Below are 26,032 nucleotides of genomic sequence, written 5' to 3'. Positions count from 1 at the left end.
GAATGAGTTTGGGAGTATTCCATCCTTTTCTATGCTCTGAAATACCTTTAGTAGTAGTGGTGTTAACTCTTCTCTGAAAGTTTGGTAGAGTTCTCTAGTGAAGCCATCAGGGCCACGGCTTCTTTTTTTGTTCACACCTAAATTTTTTGACAATAAATTCTCTAATATCATCAAATATCTATTCAGCTCAAATTTCCTTGTATCATAATTTTTTTTGCTTTTTTTCCCCACTTTCTATCTGAACGAGGTTTCAAATAAAGTCTTGCAGTGTTTATTTGCTATATCTCTTCAGTTCCTTTAAAATATAGGTTCTTCCTCCTCCAATTTATTTGTTGAACAAAACTGGGTTTATTTTTGTCCAGTAGAAACTCTGGATTTTACTGACTGTTCTGGTATTATCTGACACATCGTTTTGGCCCCTGCATTTCCTGTAAATTGTAGAAAGGTCTGAGACTTGGTCTGATGCTGGTCTGATTTTGTGGCAAGGACATGCAGGTGGCATGTGTCTTTCTGGCAGGAGGCACATGGCATAGAACTGATCTCCTTTTGTGGGAGCAGAGGCTGCTGATCACTGCCTGCAGCCGACATTCATGTACTCGGGGTTAGAAAAATGGTGACAATCTAATTTTATCACTTTTCAACATTTATTAGCTGGGATTCCTCTTTAAAGAAAACTTTCCCTCTTTATCTACTTGGAACCCCTGAAGCAGTGTTCATATGAGAAAAGGAGGTTACATGCTTGGTTATTTCCCTTTATTAACCAATTTTCAGAATGAATTGGCTCCCAGGATTCTCTGAAGGTAACCAGTGAGGTTTCTTTTTTTTTTTTTAGTTAGTTTGTTTTGTTTTTTAGTAATAAGCAGGTATTTTTAGAAGTCTATTGTATAGATCAGAAAATTATGCCCCAGTCCAAAGTTACAAAGTTAGTAATTGTTATAACTAGCAATTGTTATAACTTGGATGCAGACCCATGTCTGTCACCCCAAAGGCTCTCTGATTCTTCCCCGCCCCACCCTGCTTTCCAGACCCAAGACTCAATTCATTCCGGGAAGACAGGCCACCCACTTCCTCACACTCCTAAGTGCCCAGGAGAGGGGCGGGCTGGGGAAAGGCTGTGGTCAACATTGCTAGGAAAAGAGATTGTTAGTTAAATGAGGAGCTTTTAACTAAAACAGAAAATGCCCAGCCAAGTATTGTTGTTATCTGTACAACCAGACCTGCTGCCATCGAGTCGATTCTGACTCATAGCGACCCTAGAGGACAGATTAGAACTTCCCCATAGGGTTGCCAAGGAGCTGCTGGTGGATTCCAACTGCCAACCTTTTGGTTAGCAGCCGTAGCTCTTAACCACCCCAAATATGACACGTGGTTTCTCATAAGTACAAAAATTCCTTTTTATTTTACAAAAATTGTTTCACAATAGTCTAGGGGAAGTGAATGTTTTAAACAAATCCGTTATCAGTGCACAGGAAGAGTAAGACAATAAATCGTGAAGCGCAGCTGTGAAGACTGTGAACCGATGCTAGTTTCTCAGAACAGACATGCTGTGCAGTCTGCAGGTTCATACCCAAACCCTGGCCCTGCAAATATAAATGGGGTTCCACCCTAAAAGCTCAAATGTGCTCTCAGTGACCTGAGGAATGGGACAGCCATAGGTACCCGGTTATCTAACCACTAGAAGCTTATGGAATCAAAGCCCATCTAAGCAAGAGTATGCCACAGATATCCTATTAGCCAACATCCACATCTAGAGATGAGAAAAGAGAAGCTTAGAAGAAGCTTGCCGATCTTACGCAGTCTCTCAGTGGTGCAGTTAACGTGCTTGGCTGCTAACCAAAAGGTTAGAGGTTCAAGTCCACTCAGAGGCACCTCAGAAGAAAGGCCTGATGATCTACTTCCAAAAGAAGTAGAAGATCCTACAAAGCTCAATTCTATTCTGACACACAGAGCTGCCATGAGTTGGTGTCGAATTGTGGCAACTGTTTTTTTGCAGATCTTATGGTCAGAGTGTTCTCCTTATTATAGTAGTCCCCCTCCTCCACTATTACAATAGACCTTTTTCCCTTTCTCCTTTTCCTTCTGAACAACGTGTCTCTCTATCGAGAGACAGAAAAGAGAGAAAGAGAGAGAGGAGGAAAGAAAGCAAGATAGCAAGGTAACAGGAGTTTAGAGAATAAGGCCATGTATAACTTAAGAGGAATCCCTGGGTGGTGCAAACAGGTAAGCATTTGGCTGCTAATGGAAGGACTGGGGCTCGAGTCCACCCAGAGGAGCCTCGGAAGAAAGGCCTGGCGATCTACGGCCAAAAAATCAGCCACTGAAAGCCCTATACAGCAGTTCTATTCAAACACACATGGGGTTGCAGTGAGTTGGAATCAACCTGAAGACAACTGGTAAGTCACTTAAGGAGGAATCTGAGACTAGAACCTGAGCTACCAAGCTGAGGAGGTAGGGTGCATTTCATGCCCCTGGCTGTCTCTCCTCAGTTAGTTTTTTGTTTGTTTGTGGAAGGCGGGGTGTGGTTGTATGAATGTATGTGCATATTTTAATGAGTGAGTAGCTCTCTAGCAGGTAAAATACACTCAGGTAATTTAAATGCTGTGCCAACACAATGCCTCCTTTAAGAAGTCAAGGGTCTTTCACGCTGGCTGGGGATGTATAATGCCACTACTATTCTATGCTTTTTTACTGATTTGGGGCATTAGAAAAATAAGCATGTAATGTTCCCTGCTGAACTACTGAAATAGGTAACTGCTATTTCTACGAGATCACAAGCAAGGAGACACATCTAAATGTCTCTCATCTACAGCAGACTTCCAGTCATCCAATCTGGTGGGGATTCATTCACTCAGAAACATTTCTCAATTGTTCCATCCCTGTGGGTGGCACTGCCTGTCTTGGAACCTGGAATACTAGTCAGTGTTTCAGCTGGAGGGCACCTTGGGAGCTGAGCTCATCACCCCAGCGCAGCCTGGGCATGGGGTAAAACGGACACAAAAGCTGTGAGCCCCACACTGGCCCTACTCTCTCATTTCAGGGATGCGAACCTGGCATCTAAGGAAGGTCAGGAACTTGCCCCGCAGGAATTCGGGGCAGTGTGTGGGCCACACACCTGGTCAGAAGATGCCCTGGACTCCCCAACTCTCAAAGGCAAGAGTGGTACAGTCAGAGACACGTCACCCAGGGGTGACCCAGGCCTGTGGAGACCTCCACAAGGAGGTGTGGGCTTTAACCAGGGGCTGGTTATGCAGGTGCTTACCTTGCTTACAGATCATCTGTAGTGAATAATTTCACTTACAGATTAGTAAGTGAGCACAAGTAAGCCTGGCCTTACTTTGCTTACTGGGTTATCTGCCCCTGTCAGGGATTATAAATTTAAAAAGAGGCTTTGATTCTGTAGGAAGGTGCTGTAGGGTTGGGAGAGAGACAGATGCCAGCCATACCTAGAAGCAGAATCTTTGATATGGTGCAAAAATGTGCAACTGTTCACTACAGAGGATCTGGTAAGCAAGGTAAGCACCATGCTTACCTTGCCTATTGGATAATCTGGCCCGGCTTTAATCATTAACCAGTGCTTTTGTGCTAACCGGCATGGCTGTAAACTGACACCAGAGTTAACATGTTCCTTGCTATTAATATTTCACAATGCCCTCCACCTGCAAAGGAGGCAGACAATCGCTGCAATGAACACCAGGCTCGCAAAGCTACAAGGAGGCTGGATTTTTTTTTTTGTCTGAAGCTCAGCATTGCTGTTTTTGTAAACGTGTTTAGGATTTCCCCCTTTCTTAGAAGGTCAGGGAACTCAGACACGAGGAAAGCTCCCAGGCTGTGTGCACAGTCTGTGGGGAGGAAATGTGAATGAACGTGTGGAAGACCAGGGCCTCCTCATGAGTCTAGGGCCTTTCCTGGAAACCCAAGCCATTTCTATCCTCCAATGCTGGAAAATGCCAAAGGGCTGGACATTGTTTTAGATGTGGGAGAAAATGGTGAAATCAAAGAAAAATATGAACCAAAGTTTAGCCTGTGGTTAGAAAGAGAGGAGGGTAGGGCATGCCACAGACTTTACAGAAAATTGATGGGTATGGTGTCAAGATGGCAGTATGGCAACCTGTGGAATGCTTTGAGAAATGGCTGCAAAGAGGCTAGGGGGCAAAGATCAGGGCCCCGGCCCCGGGGAACCAAGACCTGGGCCTGGCTCCGACACCTCGCCATCCAGGCTCCTGCTCAAGCACGGAGCTGTCCCCAGGAAGAAGGGAGGTGTGTCAGCAGGTCCCAGCCCTAAACTCGAGCTGTGTTAATGCCAGACACACTCAGGCCATGTCAGGGGCCCTCCCTCTACAACGAGGGCTTCACTTCCTCTCCCTGGAAAACTCTCCATTGGTGGAGGCTTCAGTCCTACCCAGTCTGCAGATCAGCTCATAAGCAAAGGCTCCTCTTTCAAACCAATGCCCACAAGCATTCTCATCTATTTCTCTGCCCATCCCGGATATCCGTTCCACTCAGGCAGTATGTGACAGATTGTAGGGACATGGTCCTCCTTCCCTGGGCCTCTGACACCCTCAGCAGCGCTGCGCTGACTCACTTCTTGCTCAAGCCTGTGAGGGGCCGCCATCATGGGTGCCCCTGTGTGGGCTGGGCCACGCCCTGACCAGGCCAGGCACAGCTCCATCCTGAAGCTGCAGGCCGTAACAAAGTTCCAGAAACACTTGGTGAACAAATAAGCAATATCAAAGATGTGAAGGGAGGATACCCTATGTACTGGTATCCTAAGCCGCCACACAAAGTATCACCAACCAGATGGCTTCATCTAACAGAGGTTTACTCTCTCTCACAGTTCTGGAGATGAGAAGCCTGAAATCAAGGTGTCAGCAGGGCCCTACTCCCTCCAAGGTTTCTAGAGAAGAATCCTTCCTCGCTTCTTTGTTTCTCGTGGCTCCCAGCAACCCTTGGCTGCCTTGGCTTGTGGGTGCATCACTCTATTCTCTGCCTGCATCTTCACATGGCCTTCTCCCCTGTACGTCTCTTTGTCCAAATTGTCCTCTTATTATAAGGACACCAGTCACTGGATTTAGGGCCTACACTACTCCAGTATGATCTCTTCTCATTTCTGAACTAATTCTATCTGCAAAGACCCTATTTCCAGGTGGTCAAGAATTTTTAGGGGACTCTATTCAACCCAGCTACCACCCATCTGTCAGTCTGTTGTACTGTGGTGGCTTATGTGTTGCTGTGATGTTGGAAGCTATACCACTAGTATTTCAAATACCAGCTGGGTCACCCATGGTGGACAGGTCTCAGCCGAGCTTTCAGGTTAAGACAGACTAGAAAGAAAGGCCTGGAAATCTACTTCTGAAAAGTAGACAATGAAAACCCTACGGATTACACAGAATATTGTCCAATATAGTGCTGGAAGATGAGCCCCTAGGTTGGAAGGCACTCAAAATGCACAGTAGTTGCAACAATGGACAACAATCGTGTTGCTGGCACAGGAATGGGCAATGTTTCATTCTGTCATTCATCGGCTTGCCATGAGTGGGAGCCAGCCACAGCCAACAGCAGCTAACAACAACATTCAACCCAGTACACCCATTCTACAGACGTGTTCTCTGGAGTTAATGAGAGAGGCACCAGCTCTAAGACCTAAGATTCCTTTGAACTATACATCGTTTTCTTATCTGAAAAACCTGTCTGGAGTTTAACAGTGAGAGCTGCTCATGGGCTTGCCCGTCTTCCTCCTTAATGTTTGCTCCCTTAAGATAAAGTCCCAAATGTAGGCAGATAAACAAGAGATATTATGCAAAGGGTGAATACACAGAGTTAAGAAAGAGCAAATCTGAGAATAGTTCAGGATTATGGCTTCAGACTTTTTCCTGACCAGGTCCCAGATTCAAACAGCGCCCCAGCCTTCACAAAGGGAACCGAGAAAAATGTAATTCATGAGTAACTGAGAAGTGAAGTTACTTAATAACTGCCAGCAAGCCCAGCCCAGGGAGTGCGGCTGCTCCAAGCTGCCCTTGAGGGTCTGGCAGGTGTGTGGACCACCGGGATGAGAGGGTTCCTGGAGACAAAGACCCCAGTCCACATCCCAGTTCATCATTAGCTCCCTACTCTTCTCCCAAAGAGTAAACCCTAGACCTCATGTTAGTTTGCACCTGCTCTGAGGAGACAAAGAACCAGCCAGCGGCAGTACCCACAACTTCCCCGGGGTGAAGTGGGGGGGACTCTGCAGGGCTAGGATGCAGCCCTGGGAAAAAAGGACCCACAGCTCACCCCTAAGCACCAGGACCCTCCTTTCCCACATCTCCATCCTCTTGAGGTGTCCCCTTTAAACCTGATTCTCTGCAGGGCTCCTTCTAAGAGCTGGTGTTATATACACCAGTCAACTAGAACCCACAATTCTGAAATAATTTATTTTCAATTCGAAATGGTGGGAAAGCAGCATCAATATATATTTTATTTCTGGGTCTCAACAGGCTTTTGCCAGAACCACAGCTTTTAAGTTTGGTTCTCTTGACCAAACTGAATACTTGGATTTTCAGCCAATGGTATTATTGAGCCTCTTCTTTCTGATTCCTGTAGACAAGAGAGATCCAGGGGCAAGGATGTTTGCAAGTCTCCGTGGGCCTGACACAGTTTAGTTCCAATGAGCGATACAGAAGCTGACAGGGCAACGGTGGGTCCAGACATGCATCTGCATGCACATGGACATGTGTATGTGGTTTCCAGATAACAGGGCCCAGCACACAGCTCAGATTCCACTGTGGCACATGTGTGTTTGTGTCTCTGAAGTTAACTATGGTGGGGGAAATAATTTCTGAGCGTGAAATAGCCAGAGCCAGCCAAATATCTGGACTCACTGACAATGAAGATAAGAAATCCAGACACAGAGGGGATTATTGTGGACTGGGCTTGTCAGGAAAGGCTGATGTAGCATCGAGCTTGAGGTGGCCCAGGACTTACTCTGCTGGATTCCTGGACATCCACTGTCTTCTTCACCGAGCCCCAACCCAATATTTTATGCATGAAAAGCTTAGATGTTCTGTTTAAAATGTGTTGTTCCTATCTAATTTTGATGTAGAATAAAATAAATATCATTCAAGCAGATGTGTCTTCATCCATCTCAAATATCATCCAATCTGGTGGCCACTCTTTCTGACATAATTAAATATCCTTGTGAGAATCTGTCACTCACCACTAGAAGAAGAATGGCAGCAATGAAAGTATTTGCTGCTGCACAATTTTTCTAAATATTCAGAATCTATTCTTGTTTTAATCTCATTGCTCATGGTCACTTCCTCTATTTGACTTTGTGAGTTTAAGTGAACCATACCGAACAAAGTTCCAACACACACATGAATGCACAGCATGCATGCACACATATGCACTCACATGCACACAGGCATATATGTGCACACGTGTGCCCACGTGTGCACACGTGTATACATGCACACATGCATGCACATAGTGTGCTACACATGTAGACACAGGCACAGCATGCATGCACAGATACCAGGGCACAGCTAACAGAAATGGACCCAGTTTTCAAAGTCTGACTTCAGGCTGGGAAACCTGATTCCTGATGTCACCTTTGACAGAAACAGCCCGTTGTCTTCACTTTAATTAAACAAAGGGAAGTACAAGTATCATGATTTCAATAAACAGCTGACTCATATTTCAGTAATTATTATTATACGACCTCTTCTCTAGTGCAACCAACCACAATGGCTGAGCAAAAACAATCAATCTGGTAGCACAGGCAGCGGGATGGGGCTTCACACCTGCATCCTGAGCAGCTGAACTTGCTGCTGGAACACAAGGCCTGCTGCGTGCAGTGTCCCGTACATGGTCCCGGGAGGTGGGGACACAGGCCTCTTCCAGAGAAGGTGGCCCCTCTGAGGGAGTGGACTTCCCCAGCACAGAGCTCAGGGTGTCCGCAGGCAGCTGGTGGCTCCACGGTCTTCTCTCCATACAGAGGGCTCACCAGGAATGGCCCAGGAAGCTGACAGCAAGAAGGGTTCCACAGAGGTGGAACCAGTAACCTCCTGGAGGAAACCACACCTGCACCTGGCAAAGAGGCTCAGATTCGCTGTGCACTGATAGGAATCGGCTCCCTGGATGCTGTATGAAAAGTAAAGATAAGGTGGGAGAGGGGATCCACTCTGCCTTTGAACACCAATGAGAACCTGTTATGCCACTGTTCAGGCTATACCATGAACGCATGCTGCGATCACTGACTGTAGACCAGAGGCCTGGACGCCCCCCACACACATCTGACCACTGGCTATCTTTCCTATTAGCCCTTTCCTTCCTCTAATTCCCCAAGCAAGGCATTATTAGATCAGTGGGTCATGGTGCCTGTCACAGCCCAGGCGTCTGTTAATGAGAGCTCATCATGAAGTCTTTCCACGACTGTACCTCTGTGTTCCCTCCTCAACAACTCCCAGTTCCAACTAAAACATGCAGATAATTTGCATATGTGACCTGCTTCTGCCCCCTCGCCTGCAGTTACCATCCGACAGACATCTCCACTGTGATGGCTCCAGATGGCTCAACCATGCCTGCCAAGTCCGGTGTTCATGACATGTGCCCACAGACCAGCCCCACCTCCTGGCCCCTCTTTTTCTGTTGCTTTCTTAGTTATCTAGTGCTGCTATAAAGGAAACCCTGGTGGCTTAGTGGTTAAGAGCTATGGCTGCTAACCAAAATGTTGGCAGTTTGAATCCACCAAGCACTCCTTGGAAACCATATGGGGCAGTTCTACTCTGTCCTATAGGGTTGCTATGAGCTGGAATAAACTCAATGGCAGCAGGTTTGGTTTTTGGTTGGGTTATAGTGGAAATATCACAAGTGGATGGCTTTAGCAAACAGAAATTTATTCTCTCACCGTTTCGGAGGCTAAAAGTCTGAATTCAAGGAGCCAGCTCCAGGGGAAGGCTTTCTCTCTCTGTCAGCTCTGGGGGAAGGTCCTTGTCATCAATCTTCCCCTGGGTCTAGGAGCTTCTCAGTGCGGGGACCCTGAGTCCAAAGGATGCACTCTGCTCCTGGCTCTCTTTGCTTGGTGGTAATGAGGTCCCTCTCCTCTCTGCTTGTTTCTCTTTTATATCTCAAAAGAGACTGACTCAAAATACAACCTAATCCTGTAGATTGTGTCCTGCCTCATTAACATACATGCCTCTAATCCTGCCTCATTATCATTTTAGAGGTTAGGATTTACAACACATAGGTAATTACATCAGATCACAAAATGGAGAACAACCACACAATACTGGGGATCATGGCCTAGTCAAGTTAACACCCATTTTGGGGGGGACACAATTCAATCCATAATACCTCCTCTCCCTGTTAAGGCCTTCAGCTCCCACACTCCTCCTCTACCCATGACACCACCCCACTCCAGCCTTCCTCACTCCCAGGAGGGTAACTACAACATTCTCCCACCATCTGCCTGAGGAAGCAACCACCAGTTGCCACTGAGTTGACTCCAATTCGTGTGTCAGCGTAGAATTGTACTCTATAGGGTTTTCCATGGCTGATTTTTCAGAAGCAGATCACCAGGTCTTTCTTCTGAGGTGCCTCTGGGTGAACTCGAATTGCCAAACTTCAGGTTAGCAGCTGAGTACATTAACTGTTTACACCACCCTGGGACTTCAGAGCCAGGGCAGGAAAGGGGTAATGGCATCCAAAGAGGCCCATGAGGCAGAGATTAAGAAAGGATTTCTTTTCTTCTTCAGCAAGGAAAACCTCACTCTTGAATATATTATATATGTACACATATGTATATGTATGTATCCCCCCCACCCCATTTTGGATATAACAGGCCTACAACATGGAGACTGAGGCCTCAAAATGATGCAATTGAAAAAGTCTGTTTGAAATATGTAGAGCTGCTTTGAGTAAGAGAAAGCTCAAAGGTGGATCCAGTCATCAGCAGGTTCCGGTCGCACACGGGCTCCAGTCCACCTGCTCTGGAAACTCAGGAAGCAGGTGACACGTTCTGGGAATGATCAACCTACTCCCGCCCCTCAGATGGCGGGAGAACAATGAACAAAAATACAAAGGCTGTTTGAATCAAAAGGACTTCATTGCCCTTTTGAACTCACTAAACAATGAATACGGCTTTGTCTCCTTCATGGAGCATTTCCTATTGGCCACGACCACTGCTAAGAATTTCATACATCATTTCGCTCAATACTTACAGTCACCCTGTAGGGAACGTGGTAGCATCCCCGTTATACACAAGAGGAAAGCAAAGCCCAGAAAATTTGAAGGGCTCCATTCAAGGTCACAAGGCTCTCGAGTGTCACAGCTGGACTTCAACCCCACTTGGACGCCAGTCCCAAACTCATAATTATGAGTATAATCTGTGCCTCTACATACATGGAATATGCAGGGTCTACATGTAGATATAAAAGCCAAACACCAAACCTGTTGCCATCGAGTCATTTCCAACTCATAGTGACCCCATGTATTACAGTGTAGAACTGAGCTCCACAGGGTTTTCTTGGCTATAGTTTTTACGGAAGCAGACCGCTAGGCCTTTTTCCTGTGGTGCCACTGTGTGGTTTGAATCGCCAACCTTTAGGTTAATAATTGAGCGCAAACCTTCTGCACCACCTAGCGACCTCCATGTAGATATATAGGAACAGTTAAAACATAAGATTCGGTCTTACACAGCCTGATTATCTCTCCAGTTACTAGTGACCATAATTATCTGGAGAAACAATGGTGCATCCCTTTATCATCCAGTAGATCACGTCCCATAAATAAGAGGTGTAAGTGTGACATAAACATACTCAAGCACCACTGATTACCCTTGTATGTCTAAAAGCAGAATCAAGGGCCCCGCTGACATAAAGCCAGAGGTCCTCGAACCACTGGGGAAGCCACCTGCAATGGCTTGTCCTTGACTTTCTTCTAAAATAATCACCTGACCCCACTCAGGGAGTAGCTGTGAGTCTCTGCTACACAACTGTGGCAAGGACATGTCCCCAGTGCTCAGCCAACACCCTGTGTGGTTCCAACATCATACACTTTCTCTGAGGATTCCTGTTTGTCTACCTTCTTCCTGATAAGATTTATCCAACAACTGAGGGTTCCTTTTGAAGTTGGCTGCCTACAAACTAGGAGCCTACTTACATGTTGACTCAGTTAAGTTAACATTTACAAAAGGTAGGTTGGCCTCCTGGCTTTCCTTTCAACCCCACTACCTACCATTCTTAGTCTAACGTATTCATCTAGCTTCACATCCCAATTTTGTCAGCCATTGCAATAAATAAAAGAAGGTTCAGCTAAAGGAAAAGTAACAGAAGAGTGGGCATCACAGGTCAGCACTCAGGGTTGAAGGGCCTACAACCATGGGAAAGACTTCTTCCCTCGTGGTGTCTTAAAGGCCCTGGGGATCCTGAAGGCCCCACTCCCAGCAGACAAATGGCTCTTTCAAGTGTAATATCACCAAGGTGACCAAGTCTGGTACAGTCCATCATGGGATGCTGTCAAATCCTGCTGTCACAGCCATCATTGACACCTCCCCTCTCCATACACCAGTGAACTGTGCCCAAGCATTTCTAAGCAAGCATGCCATACCCAGCACTAGCCCAGGACGACTGCACTTAGGCAAACACAGCAGCTCAAACTTAAAATGTGCTGGGAGGAAGCTATTCTGGAACCTCTTGGAAGGGCTCTAGGTCCCCAGGCTTTCATCTGCAGAGGGGAGTTTGGGCACTCTTATGGATTGTGTCCCCCAAAAAGAGACACTGAAGTCCTAACCCCCGTACCTATGAATGCGACCGTGTTTGCAAACAGAGTCTTGGAAAATGCTATCAGTTAACACGAGGTCATGCTGAAGCACAGTGGGTCCTAATCGCATCTGAGTGGTGTCCTTATAAAAGAGGAGGAGAGAAGCAGAGACACACAGAGGGAAGACGGTCGTGTGAAGAACAAGGCATAGACTGGAGTGATGGCACTAGTCAAAGACTGCCTGGGGCCACCAAAAGTGGGAAAGACAAGGAAAGATCTTCCCCTAGAGCCTTAGGAGAGACAAGAGCCCTGCTGATATCCTGAGTTCGGACTCTTGGCCTCCAGAGCTGTGAGAAATTAAATACTGTTTTTATAAGTTACCAGTGTGTAGCACTTTGTCATGGCAGCCCCAGGAGAAGAGTACAGCCTGGAGCCAGCTGAGCGTCACCGTGGAGCACCAGCAGAAGGCCCAGGGACGAGCAACACAGTTCCAGGAATCAGAGGAAGGGCAGAGAGGCCCTGCAGGCACACTTACACCCCAGTGTGCCCAGTGCCCAGGACCACAGCCTCAGACAGAGTGCTAGAAAAGCAACGTGTCAAGCCCGGCAGGCCACCTGCTCTGAAAGGCTGATGACTCACAGGTTCAAGGGCAACTGACTCACTCTGGCCTCTGATAACATGTGAGGACAGACTGGGAGGGAACAGAAACAAAGGAGACCCTGTCTGTTTCAGGCTGGGAGGGGCTGAATCAGGAGGTGGTGTGGCATGGCCAAAGAGGACTGGATGTTCATTAGAATCCCCATGTGTCATTTCTATTCATTTACGAGCCAGGTAACCTTGGGAAAGTCACTCAACTACTCTTCCCTTGGTGTATATCCCAGCGAGATGTTCTGAGAATTTAATGAGGCATTGAGGGCCAGAAATACCAAGCTGGGGGTCTGAAAAATGCCAGGCACTAAATAACCATTAATTTCCTTCCAAGCTCTACTAATAAAACACGATTTTTTTCCCTACGTAAATCATCCTTGATTTTAAAACGTGGCACATCAAAAATACTAGAAGACTAATGAATGTACCTGTCTCCAACACTGTAGAAAAGTAACTGCCATAGGGCAGGCAAAGGAAGCCAGGACCAACGTTTTCTAATGGCCTCTTGAAAGCTATGTGACCTTGGGAAGGACTTGCTGGGTTAACATGCTTGGCTGCTAACCTAAAGATTGGAGGTATGAGACTGCACAAATGGACCTCAAAAGAAAGGCCTGGGGATCTAGTTCCAAAAAAAAATCAGCCATTGAAAATCCTATGGGAAGGGTGGAGCAATATGGCGAAGTGAGTGGACGCTCCCATTTACTCCCCCAGCAACTAATCCACTGAACAACGAATAAAAACAGGCACAGACTGAAATCTCAGAACTCTGGATAGCAGCTGAGGTGCTGGAAAATTGGGATGAGTCCAGAAGTGGGGAGAAGGAAGAGTGGGGATGGCAGAGAAGCTGGAAGAACCTACTCACTAACAATTGAAGCACTAGCTCATTGCAGACATTTTGGGGCGGGGCTCGGCAACACCCCAAACAGAGAATACAGAAAGGGGAAGCTACAGCCTGATTTGTGAAGGTGGTAAAAATTGGCCATGGAAGTTCACAGGCCGTGCAGCTGGGTGAGGGTGAAGGGAGACCATGGCGCTATGAGAAAGCGCTGTTGAATCTTGCTGAGGCCAGAGATGGATGGGCACTAGCACCAGGAGGAACTGCAAGGGCAGCAGAGCAAGGGGAATATTTGGACAACACAGAAAAATATGGCTGGCTCCCTGGTCACAGCAGGACAACGTGGGAGAACCTGTGCAGGGGTGCCTGGGAGGGAAAAACATAGAGAGCCCCCCACCTCTTCACCACAGGAAAGTCAAGTCTGACCACTTATGTCAGTGTCTGTGATTAGCTAACCCCTCCTGCTGCCATGCTTGCATACTGAATTTCAGCAACAAGCATCCAGAACACCTGAATTAGTACTGAAAAATAATAATAATAAGGATAAGAGTGCCCTCAAGAGGAGATACCAAGCCCACTGCTGCTAGGTCAATTCTGACTCATAGTGACCCTGTGGGACAGAGTGGAGCTGCCCCATGGGGTTCCCAGGGCTGTGAGTCTTTGCGGAGGCTGGCTGTCACATCTTTCTTCCACAGAGTGGCTGGTGGGGTGCAGGCCCCAGCCTTTTAATTGGTAGCCAGGCACTGGGCTGCTGTGCCATAAGGGTGCCCAATCTGAAAATTTTCCCACAAAAACCAGAATACAAAATTTAAAGTAAAAAAGGAAAGATAACAAAATGGCCCGAGTTCAACAACAAAATCACACGAGAAGAAGGACCAATCAAAAGTAAAATATAAAGAAGAGGAAATTTCTCCTGTGGAGACCAGAGTTACTTAAAGAATTGGTAACTTTCAGACTACAGTGCTAAATATGCTTAAAGAAAACAAAAAAACACACAGAAAACCAACTAGCAGAGACTGGGAAACAAATGGAGGAACAAAATGAAAGACTCAACAAGGAAACTGAAAACACCAAAAAAAGAAAGAGAGAGAGAAAGAACTACTGGAACTGAAGAATAAAACAGCTGAATTAGAAAAAGTAAGAAAAACACATAATAGTCAAATAGAAGACAGGATACATGAACTAGAAGACAAAAGAACTGAACTTATCAAGTCTCAAGAGAAACAAGAGAAAAGAACAAAGAAAAGTGAACAAACCCAAATGGAAATACAGGATTTCAATTAGGAAATTTAACAGTAGAATTATTGGAATCCCAGAGCACCATGACAACAATAAAGGCATAGAAATAATTTCCCAAGAGATAATTTCCGAGACCTGAACAGAGAACCAAGCCTGCAAATACAGGGAGCTACATGAACCCCAATTAGAAGAAACACAAAAAGATCAACTCCCCACCATATCCTAATAAAATTCTTGAAAACCAAAGACAAGGAGAGAATTCTGAAAGCAGTAAGAGAAAAACACAACATAAGATAGCAAGAGTCTTTCATAACAATCAATGAGGGTTTCTCCCCAGAAACTCTAGCAGCCAGAAGACAATGCAGTGGCATATATACAATACTGAACAAAAACAACTGCCATCCAAGAATTCTTTACCCAGCAAAGTTGTCATTCAAAGACCAGTGGGAAATCAAGACATTACCAAACAAACAGAAGCTCTGGGAATTGGCCACTACCAGACCAGCTTTGAAATATTACTCAAGGGAGTACTCCAAATGGAAAAGCAAGATCATTAAATAAACACTCACATCTATACATAGGGAAATAAAAAAATAAAAGAGATCACCAAACAATGCAACAAGTACATGATATTTTCAGGGAATAAACTCAATAATTAAATACCACAAATAATACAACATCAAATTTGGAACAAATAAGTACAAAGTAAACTTAGCGAATATAGGTTGTATACTGATGCTAATGGAGGCACAAATAGAGAAATGCGGGAGGGAGGAGCATATCAGGAATAGATTTATTATGTTAAGGCTTTATGTTAACTGTTGTTCATACGTTAAATGTTGTTGCAATTGTAAATTGTGTAATGTAATTTATGTGTTAACCACTAAGAAATCACCAATCAAAAATATTCAGAAGAAGGAAGAAAACAAAAAGGCTCAACAAGAAAGCAGCCAAACACAAAGACGTAAAAATCCGAATAAAAAAACAAAGAAGAGACAAAACTCTTAAAAACTAAATAGCACTAAGTAGACACTTCATTTTCAGTAATAACTTTAAATATAAATGGTCTACATGCCCCATGCAAAACACAGAGAGCGGCAAAATGGATAAAACAACATGATCCATCCACTTGCTGCATACAAGAAACACACCTGAGACATAAGGACACAAACAGGCTGAAAATAAAAGGAGAAAAATACTCCATGCAACCACTAAACAAGAAAGAACACAGGTGGCCATATTGATATCAGATAAAATAGACTTTGAATCAAAATTTATTAAAAGAGATAAAGAAGGACATTACATAATAATAAAGGGTTCAATCCAGCAAGAAGACATAACAATTATAAATATATATGCACCTAACAGCAATGCTCCAAAATACTATGAAACAAATACTGACTAACATGAAAGGAGAAAAACAACTACACAATAATAGTAAAGGACTTCAACACACCATTTTCAGTTATAGACAGAACATCTAAAAGAACACTGAGAACTTAAATAAAACCATAAGCCAACTGGACCTAATGAACATATATAGAACACTCCATCCAGCATCAGAACAATACACATTCTTCTCCAGTGCACGTGGATCATTTTCCAGAACAGACCATATGCCTGGATACAAAAGAAGTCTCAATAAATTTTAAAAGACTGAAATCATACAAAGAATCTTCTCTGACTATAACGGCACAAAGCTAGAAATCAACAACAGGAAAAAATAAACAAATACGTGGAAATAAATAATGTTGTTGTCAGGGGCCGTTGAGTTAGTTCCAACTAACAGTGACCCTATGTACAACAGAACAAAACACTGATCAGTCCTTCCATCCTCACAATCATTGTTATGCTTGAGTCCATTGTTGCAGCCACTGTGTCAATCCATCTTGTTGAGGGTTTTCCTCTTTTTCGTTGGCGCTCCAATTTGCCAAGCATGATGTCCTTCTCCAGGGACTGGTCCCTCCTAATAACATGTCCAAAGTATGTGAGATGAAGTCTTATCATCCTAGCTTCTAAGGAACATTCTGGCTGTACTTCTTCCGAGATAGATTTGTTTGATCTTTGGACAGTCCATGGTATGTTCAATATTCTTTGCCAACACCATAACTCAAAGGCGTCAATTCTTCTTCAGTATTCCTTATTCATTGTCCAAGTTTTGCATGCATATGAGGCAACAGAAAATGCCATGGCCTGCTTCAGACACACCTTAGTCCTCAAAGGGATATCTTTACTTCTTAATGCTTTAAAGAGGTCTTTTGCAGCAGATGTGCCCAATGCAATGCATCTTTTGATTTCTTGACTGCTGCTTCCATGGGTGTTGATTGTGGATCCAAGTAAAATGAAATCCTTAACAACTTCAATCTTTTCTCTGTTTATCATGATGTTGTTTGTTGGTCCAGTTGTGAGGATTTTTGTTTTCTTTATGTTGAGGTGTAATCCATACTGAAGGCTGTGGTCTTTGATCTTCATCAGTAACTGCTTCAAGTTCTCTTCATTTTCAGCAAGCAAGGTTGTTTCATCTGCATATCACAGGTTGTTAATGAGTCTTCCTCCAATCCTGATGCCACATTCTTCTTCATATAGTCCAGTTTCTCAGATTATTTGTTCAGCATACAGATTAAGTAAGTAGGGTGAAAAGATACAATCCTGACACACACATTTCCTGACTTTAAACCATGAAGAATCCCCTTGTTTTGTTAGAACAACTGCCTCTTGATCTACGTACGGGTTCCTCACAAGCACAATTAACTGTTCTGGAATTCCCATTCTTTGCAACGTTATCCATAATTTGTTACGATCCACACCACTGAATGCCTTTGCATAGTCAATAAAACTAGGGAAACATATTTATGGTATTTTCTGCTTTCAGACAGGATCCATCTGACATCAGCAATAATATCTGTCGTTCCATGTCCTCTTCTGAATCTGGCATGAACTTTTGAGAGTTCCCTGTTGATGTAGTGCTACAATCGTTTCTTTAATTCTTTTCAGCAAAACTTTACTTGCGTGTGATATTAATGATACTGTGCGATAATTTCCACATTTGGTCAGATCACCTTTCTTGGGAACAGGCTTAAATATGGATCTTTTCCAGTCAGGTGCCAGGTAGCCATCTTCCAAATTTATTCACATAGACAGTGAGCACTTACAGTGCTGCATTCGTTTGTTGAAATGTCTCAACTGGTATTCCATCAATCCTTGGAGCCTTGTTTTTCACCAATGCCTTCAGTGCAGCTTGGACTTCTTCCTTCAGTACCATCGGTTCTTGATCATATGCTACCTCCTGAAATTACTGAACATCAACCAATTCTTTTTAGTACAGTGACCCTATGTATTCCTTCCATCTTCTTTTGATGCTTCCCGTGTCATTCAGTATTTTGCCGACAGAATCCTTCAACATTGCAACTCAGGGCTTGAATTGCAAAACTACTGGGTCATAGAAGAAATCAAAAGTGAAACAAAAAAATTCCTAGAACCAATAAAAATGAAAATACAACATATTGAAACCTTTGAGACACAGCAAGAGCAGTATTCAGAGGCAATTTCATAGCAACAAAGGCCTAAATTAAAAAAGAAAAAAGATCCAAACTCATTAACTTAAACCAACAACTTGAACAAACAGAAAAGGAAGAGCAAAAGAAGCCAAAAGCTACAAGAAAAAAACAAAACAATAAAGATCAAGGCAGAAAAAAATAAAATAGGAAAATGATAGAAAACCAGAAGTTGGGTTTTTGAAAGGATCAATAAAATAGACAAACTACTGGCTAGATTGACAAAAGAAAAAATAGTAAGAGGTGATGTGATAATTAAGATTGTGTGTCAGCTTGGTTGGATCATGATTCTCAGTGTTTATATGTGATTACCTCCATGATGGAAACCCTGGTGGCAAGTGGTTAAGAGCTACCAAAAGGTAAGCAGTTTGAATCCACCAGGTGCTCCTTGAAAACTCTGTGGGACAGCTCTACTCTGTCCTATAGGATCACTGTAAGTCGGAATCAACTCAACAGTAAAAGGTTACCCCCATGTTGGGATCTGCTGTGAGTAGGCAATCAATTGAAAGGGACTTTCCTTGAGCGTGTGGCTTGAATCCGAATATAAGTGGATGTTCTGGCTTTTGCCTGCTCTGGAGCCTGCAGCTGTCTCCTGTTCATCTGACCTCTGGTTCTTGGGACTTGAGCTAGTGGCTTACCTGCTGATTTTGGGATTTGTCGATTTTCACAGCCTGTGAGCAAGAGCCCTGCTCTCCAACATGCCGATCTTGAGCTCGCCAACCCCTGTGGCTATGTGAATCAGAAGAAGCCTCTACCCTGATCCACAGACTTCAGACGTTCCCGACTCTACAATCTTGTGAGCCATTTCCTTGATACAAGTCTCTCTATATATATTTATATACTTTATTGGTTTTGCTTCTCTACAGAACCCAGCCTAAGACAGGCAAGTAACCAAATTAAGAAATGAAATTTGTGACATTACAACCAATCCAACAGAGATAAAGAAGACCATAATTGATTACTATGAAAAACTGTACTCCAACAAATTTGAAAACCTAGATAAAATGGACAAATTCCTAGAAACATACTACTTAACCAAACTAACACAAACAAAGGTAGAAAATTTAAACAAACTCATAACAAAAGAAGAGGCTGAATACGTCATTTTTTAAAAAAAAAAAAACTGCCCACAAAAAAAAGCCCAGGACCAGACGGCTACACTGGAGAATTCTACCAAACATTTGGAGAAGAGTTCACACCAATCCTACTAAATCTCTTCAAAAACATAAAAGAGGAAGGAACACTACTGAAGTCTTTCTATGAAGCCAGCATAACCCTGATACCTAAAGCAGGTAAAGATGTCACAAAAAAAGAAAATTCCCTTATGAACGTAGTTGTAAAATTTTTTAACAAAATTCTAGCCAACAAACTTCAGCAAAATATCAAAAAAATCATACACCATACTCAAGTGGGATTCACACCAGGATGACAAGGGTGGTTCAAATTAGAAAATCAATCAATGTACTCCACCACATAAATAAAATAAAGGAAAAGAACCATATAATCTTATCAATTAATGCAGAAAATGCATTCTATAAAATTCAACACCCTTTACTGATAAAAACTCTCAGCACAGCAGGAATAGAAGGGAAATTTCTCAACATAATTAAGGGCATATATGCAAAACCAACAGCCAACATTATACTCAACAGAGAAAGCCTGAGAGCCATCCCTTTGAGAACAGGAACAAGACAACTATGCCCATTATCATCACTCTAATTCAACATTGTACTGGAAGTCTAGCCAGAGCAGTAAGACAAGAAAGAAATATAAAAGGCATCCAAATCAGAAAGGAAGAAGTGAAATTATCTCTATTTGAAGATGGCATGATCCTATACATAGAAGACCCTGACAATTCCACTAGAAAACTGCTGGAATTAATAGAAGTATTTAGCAACGTTGCAGGGTATAAAATCTACACGCAAAAGTCAGTTGGGTTCCTCTACACTGACAAAGACTACTCTGAAAAAGAAATCAAGGAAACAACACCTTTTACAATAGCCCCCAAATCAATAAAATACCTAGGAATTAACCCAACCAGGGACATGAAAGAACTATACAATGAAAATTATAAACCACAACTACAAGAGACTAAAGGAGACCTACAAAAATGAAAAGACATCCTGTGCTCATGGATTGAAACGTTTAATATAGTGAAAATGTCAATTCTACCTAAAGCAATCTACAGATAACAATGCAATCCCGATACAAATCCCAACAACATTCTTTACTGAAATGGAAAACCTAATGACCAACTTCATATGGAAAGAAAAGAAACCCCGAATAGCCAAAGCAGTACTGAAGAAAAAGCACAAAGCAGGAGGCCTCACCCTCCCCAATATCTAAACATACTATAAACCCAACCCAAACCAAACCAAACCGATTGTCACTGAGTCGATTCTGACTCATAGCAACCCTACAGGACCAAGCAGAACTGCCCCAAAGGGTTTCTAAGGAGCAGCTAGTGGATTTGAACTGCCAGTCTTTTGGTTAGCAGCCTGAACTCTTAACCACTGTGCCACCACGGTGCCTGTAATCAAAACAGCCTGGTAATGGTTCAATGACAGACACATAGACCAGTGGAATAGAATTGATAACAGAATTAAACCCAGCCATCTATGGACAACTGTTTTTCAACAAGGGGTCAAAGTCCATTCAGTGGGACATAAAGTGTCTCTTTAATAAAAAGTGCTGGCAAAACTGGATATCTACTTGCAGAAAAATGAAACAGGACCCATACCTGACACCATACACAAAAACTAACTCAAAATGGATCAAAGACCTAAACTTTATACCTAAAACCATAAAATTCCTGGGAGAAAACTATGGGACTTAATCTTTTGTAAAAATAGGATAACGTAACAACAAATACAAGAATGGGAGAAGATAAAATATGTAATGGGACCTCAATAAAATTAAAAACTTATCCTCATCGAAAGACTTTACTGAAAGAGTATCTAGACAACCTACAGACTGGGAAAAAAATCTTCAGAAATGACTTACACAATAAGGGTCAAATCTTGAAAATCTATAGAAAACTGCAACAACTCAACAACATACAACACCATCACAAAACAGGCAAAGGACGTAAACAGAACCTTGACTGAAGAGGACACTGAAGCAGCCAACAAACATATGAAAAGATGTTCACAATCATTAGCCATTAGAGAGATGCAAATCAAAACTACAGTGAGATACCATCTTACCCCGGATAAAATGGAAGTGATTAAAAAAGAAAAAAAGATAATAAATGTTGGTGAGGATGTGGAACCCCTTATTCATTGCCAGGGGGACTGTAAAATGGTACAACCACTAAGGAAAACAGTATGCCACTTTCTCAAAAAACTAGAAATAGAACTACCCTATGATCCAGCAATCCCTCTCCTAGGTATATATATACACTAACCTATTGCCATTGAGTCAATTCCGACTCATAGCAACCCTACAGGACAGAGCAGAACTGCCCCACAGGGTTTCCAAGGAGTGCCTGGTGGCACTAAAAATAATGACACGAACAGACGTGCACACTTATGTTCACTGCCACTTTATTCACAATAGCAAATAAATGGAAACAACTAAAGGGCCCATTAACAGATGAATGGATAAGAAAACTGTGGTACATACATACAATGGAATACTATGCAACCATGAAGAACAATTATGAGTCTGTGAAACATATTATAACATGCATGGATCTGAATGGCATAATGCTAAGTGAAATAAATCAAACATATAGGCACAAATATTGTATAAGCCCCCTTTTATAAGAAGACAAGAATATACATATATACATATATAGAGAATATATATATACATACAGGGAGAGGAAGAGGGGAGGGGAGGTACGCAAAGCATGCTTTAGATCATAAAGATTTTTTTGTTTTGGTGATGGGAAAAGTGACACCAAATATAGATGTAGTGACCACAGCACAACCAAAGTAAAAATGAGTGTCTGAGTTCACATGGATGGGTACAGGCATACTGGTATATGAGTAGGTACAGGTTTGTGTACACAGGTGAGAACAAATAGAAGTGTATCTATAAACCAAAACCCTTTGCCATCAAGTCGATTATGACTCATAGTGAGAGGCCCTACAGGAACAGAGTAGAACTGCCCCATAGGGTTTCTAAGGAGTGCCTGGTGGATTCGGACAGCTGACCTTTCGGGTAGAAGCTGTAGCTCTTAACCACTATACCACCAGGGTTTCCAGAAGTATCTACTGGTATGTGTAAATACAAAGATATGGGTGCAGGCCCATATACCCATTGAAGACACAAATACGGATACTCCTTAGACATAACCAAACACCTTCCAAGACTGGTTTTCTGGGTTTGAAAGCTTAGGACCATAGTATCATGAGACAACTCAGTCAATTGGCATAACACAGTTCACAAAAATCAAGATCTGCATCCCAGTGAAGTGAGTAGCGTCTGGGGTCTTAAAAGCCTGTGAGCAGCCATCTAAGACACAACTACGGTCTCTACTCACCAGGAACGAAAGAGTAAGAAGGTAACCAAAAGCTCAGAGAAGAAACAAGTCTACAGGAGCCACGACCTCATCTACCCTGAGACCAGAAGACCTAGATAGGAGCCCCAGTGGTGCAGTGTTAAGCATTTGTCTGCTAACCAAAAGGTCGGCAGTTTGAATCCACCAGCCGCTTCATGGGAACGTTATGGGGCAGTTCTACTCTGTTCTGTATGGTTGCTATGAGTCAAAATCAACTCTGCAGCATTGGGTTTTGTTTTGTTTTTGACCACCACTGACCATTCTGACCAGGATCACAATAGATTGTCCTGGATAGAACAGGAGAAAAATGTGGAACAGAATTTAAATTCTTCAAAAAAAAAAAAAAAAAAAGCCAGACAAACTGGAATAGTAGAGAATAGAGGACTCCCTGAGACTATCATCCTGAGACGTTGTTTAAACTAGAACCAAGCCTATCCTGAGATCACCTTTTAGTGAAATAGCAGAGTGGCACACAAAATAAAGGATATTACCCGTAAGATCGGTGCCCTACTTAATAACATCAGTATGAGACCAAATGGTCAATCATTATTCAAAAGCAAAGATGTGAAGATAAGGGGGCAAGGAAACTAGAGTCCGGGAAATGGCACAAACAGAACACAATTAAAGAGAATGCTGACGCACTGTGATAAGTGTAACTAACGTCATTGAACAATTTCTGCAGAAATTGTCAAGTGGGAACTTAACTTGCTGTGTAAACTTTCACCAAAAACTCAATAAAATATAAAATATTATTTCAAAAAGAAAGAAAGAAAACCCTGTGCAGCACAGTTCTACTGTGACACGCATGGGGTCACCATGAGTCGGAGCTGACTCCATGGCAATGGTTTGTTTTTATTTTTTGGATCACGGGAAATCACATCACTTTTCTGAGCCCCAGTTCTTTGTTTCCAAAATAGATGAGTTAAATTTCAGCGCAAATGTGTCTGTCAGGGTGTCCGACACACAGTAAGTTCTCAACACATGGTAGCAAAAAGAAAAACAAAATGGAGTCTCAAGTAACCCGGGACCCACCAGACCAATGACTCCCAAGGTGCCATCAGGGAATGCTGGTGTTAACTAGAGATACTTGGCAATCCAAACATCGGGCTCATGTACTAGAAGGGTCTCAGCCAGAGCAGGGCCAGGAGAGGAAAAGAGAATCCTGTGCTTCCTGTCCCAAGAGGTGAGAAAGTGAGGGTGGAAACCCTTCACTAAAGCTGCGGGTAGCGTGACCCCCACAGATGCTGTCAGTGTCCTGCACAGAGACGCAGGTCCTTCCACACCATGCTGCCCAGCTCCAGGAGACAGCAGGGACAGGGTCCAAAGTGCTCCCCACCTGCTGGAGCCTGGGCCCAGGCTGCCACGTCCTTCCTCCACTCATTTCCCAGTGCCCAGGAGGGGGGCAGCACTGTCCCCATCACAGTGAGGAGACCGTACTCTCACTGAAATGCATATGGCAGGGCTGGGTCCCTCCCCATGACCCCACCCAGCCCACGAGCCTGCAGGGGCAAGATTATCCATTTTTCAGCGTATCAAAGATTTTGCTTCTAGGTATGGCTGGCATCTGTCTCTCTCCCAGCCTCACAGCACCTTCTTATAGAATCAAAGCCTCTTTTTAAATGTACAATCCCTGACAAGGGCAGATGACCCAGTTGGCAAAGTAACAACGGATTTACTTGTGCTTACTTACTAACTTGTCCTGAACAATTTCACCCGGGTTTCTGCTGAGACCCAAGCACTGTGCTTACCTTGCTTATAGGATAATCCAGCCCTGCCACCAGGGAAGGGAGGGGGCCTGAAGGCAGGTCACAGCAGAGCTGCAGAGGCCTGCAGGCCACCCCATGCCACATTCCACAGGTCTGTGGTGAGAATCTGCATTTCTAACAAGTTCCTGGGGGATGCTGATGTTGCTGGCACCAATCAGTACCCCACTCTGAGACCCACTGGTCCAAGCAATTTAGAAAAGTCACACAGATCTTAGTATAAAGTGTAAGCTCGCTCAGAGAAATAAGTACATGCACGTAAGTATATAATTAAACATCCAGATACATGTAAAATTACATATGTAACAGACGTACACGCTCAGAACCACTGTCAGGGTGGGGGATGGGGGGAGTCAGGGCTGGACTGAAAGAAGATCCAGCTCTCTCACTCACCACACAGGAGAAAGCAAAAGAGCAAGGGGGTGCTCTGAGTGAAAGGGAAGGGGTGGCCCCCAGTGACTGGGGGGCTCCTGTAAGGACCCGGGGCTGCAGCGCACAGTGCAAAGGGCTCTGTGGCCTGGGCATGCTCTGCTGGGTAAGACCGGCAGCACCCCCCGGAGGCAGTGCATGTGTGGCGCATCTAGGACGCATGGCCAAGCTCACCAACAAGCCTAGGGCTGCTAAGAGAGCCCCAGGAGGCACAGCTAAAGTTGGAGAGACCTCAGCCCCAGCCTCAGGGAGCTGCCCACAGCCCCAGGAGGGCTGCCCTGGGCATCAGCTCCCAGCTCCGCAGGCTTCTTCCTGCTTCCCCATCCTTGGACCTGTGACCAACTAGTCGACTCCGACTCACGGCAACCCTACGTGTGCAGAGTAGAACTGTGCTCCACGGGGTTTTCAATGGCTGAATTTTTGGAAGTAAATCAGGCCTTTTTTCCGAAGCACCTCTGGGTGAACTCAAACCTCCAACCTTTCGGCTAGCAGCAGGGCATTTAACCGTCCGCACCACCCAGGGACTCCAATGTCTGGTGAGCAGCCGAGTGTGTTCACTGTCTGCACTGCCAGGGATGAGCCCAAGAAGGTCAGTCACCAAGACAAACCTCAGTCTATCCAAAGACAAAGACAGGTCCCCAAAGCCCATGGCTATCTGGGTGTCATATGGAAGAGTGGAGCAGGGGGGACCCCGTGTTCCTGGCAGGGCTCCACTGAGGCTGCAAGCAGAGGCTGGGTATGAGCATGTTGCCCCCTGATGGCCTGAGCCCTGGCAGCTGCAATGCATGCCCACATCCAGGACACTCCAGGTTACAGAGAGAGATGGCTTCACCCTCCTGTGGCCTCGAGTCACACTCAGCTCTCCCAGAAGCAGGCGACCAGAGGCTGGAGGCATCCAGCAGAGTCTAACAATAGCACTGGGCATGTACCTGCGTGACAGTTCCTTTTCTCTCACCTGCTCATCACCTGGGTGAGGGCAGCACCCCTACTCCCACTAGATAAGTCAGGAACCCAAGGCTCAGCAAGGGCGGGAGACTCAGCCAAACACAGCCACTCACTCCGGCAAGATGGTGGTCTAGGCAGAAGCACCACGCCGTCCCTCCACAACAAAGATGCGAAAAACTAAACCAAACAGAGAATCAACAATCCTGAAACCCTAGAACATCAAATGAAGAGATAAAGAACTCAGCCGAACACCAAACAGAGTAAGAATACTGAAAAGAACAGAGAGCAAGGAGAGATTCATGCAGAGGTCCCCTACCAGCTAACGCAGCGCAGATCCACCATCTTGGACTCCTATCGGAGACCAGCAAACGGGGGT

At 44.2% G+C, this 26,032-nt stretch overlaps 1 protein-coding gene across 1 annotated transcript in view; it reads right to left on the bottom strand.

The window, feature by feature from the left end:
- LOC101345078 (tensin-3) overlaps window positions 1-26,032 on the bottom strand; it is a 256,456-nt gene that overhangs the window by 159,588 nt on the left and 70,836 nt on the right. The window lies entirely within an intron of this gene.

Source organism: Trichechus manatus, unplaced genomic scaffold, assembly GCF_000243295.1.
Source record: "Trichechus manatus latirostris isolate Lorelei unplaced genomic scaffold, TriManLat1.0 scaffold00247, whole genome shotgun sequence".
Classification (NCBI taxonomy): Eukaryota; Metazoa; Chordata; class Mammalia; order Sirenia; family Trichechidae; genus Trichechus; species Trichechus manatus.
The sequence above is the reverse complement of the archived record's forward strand: the minus strand, read 5'-3'. Positions and strand labels throughout refer to the sequence as shown.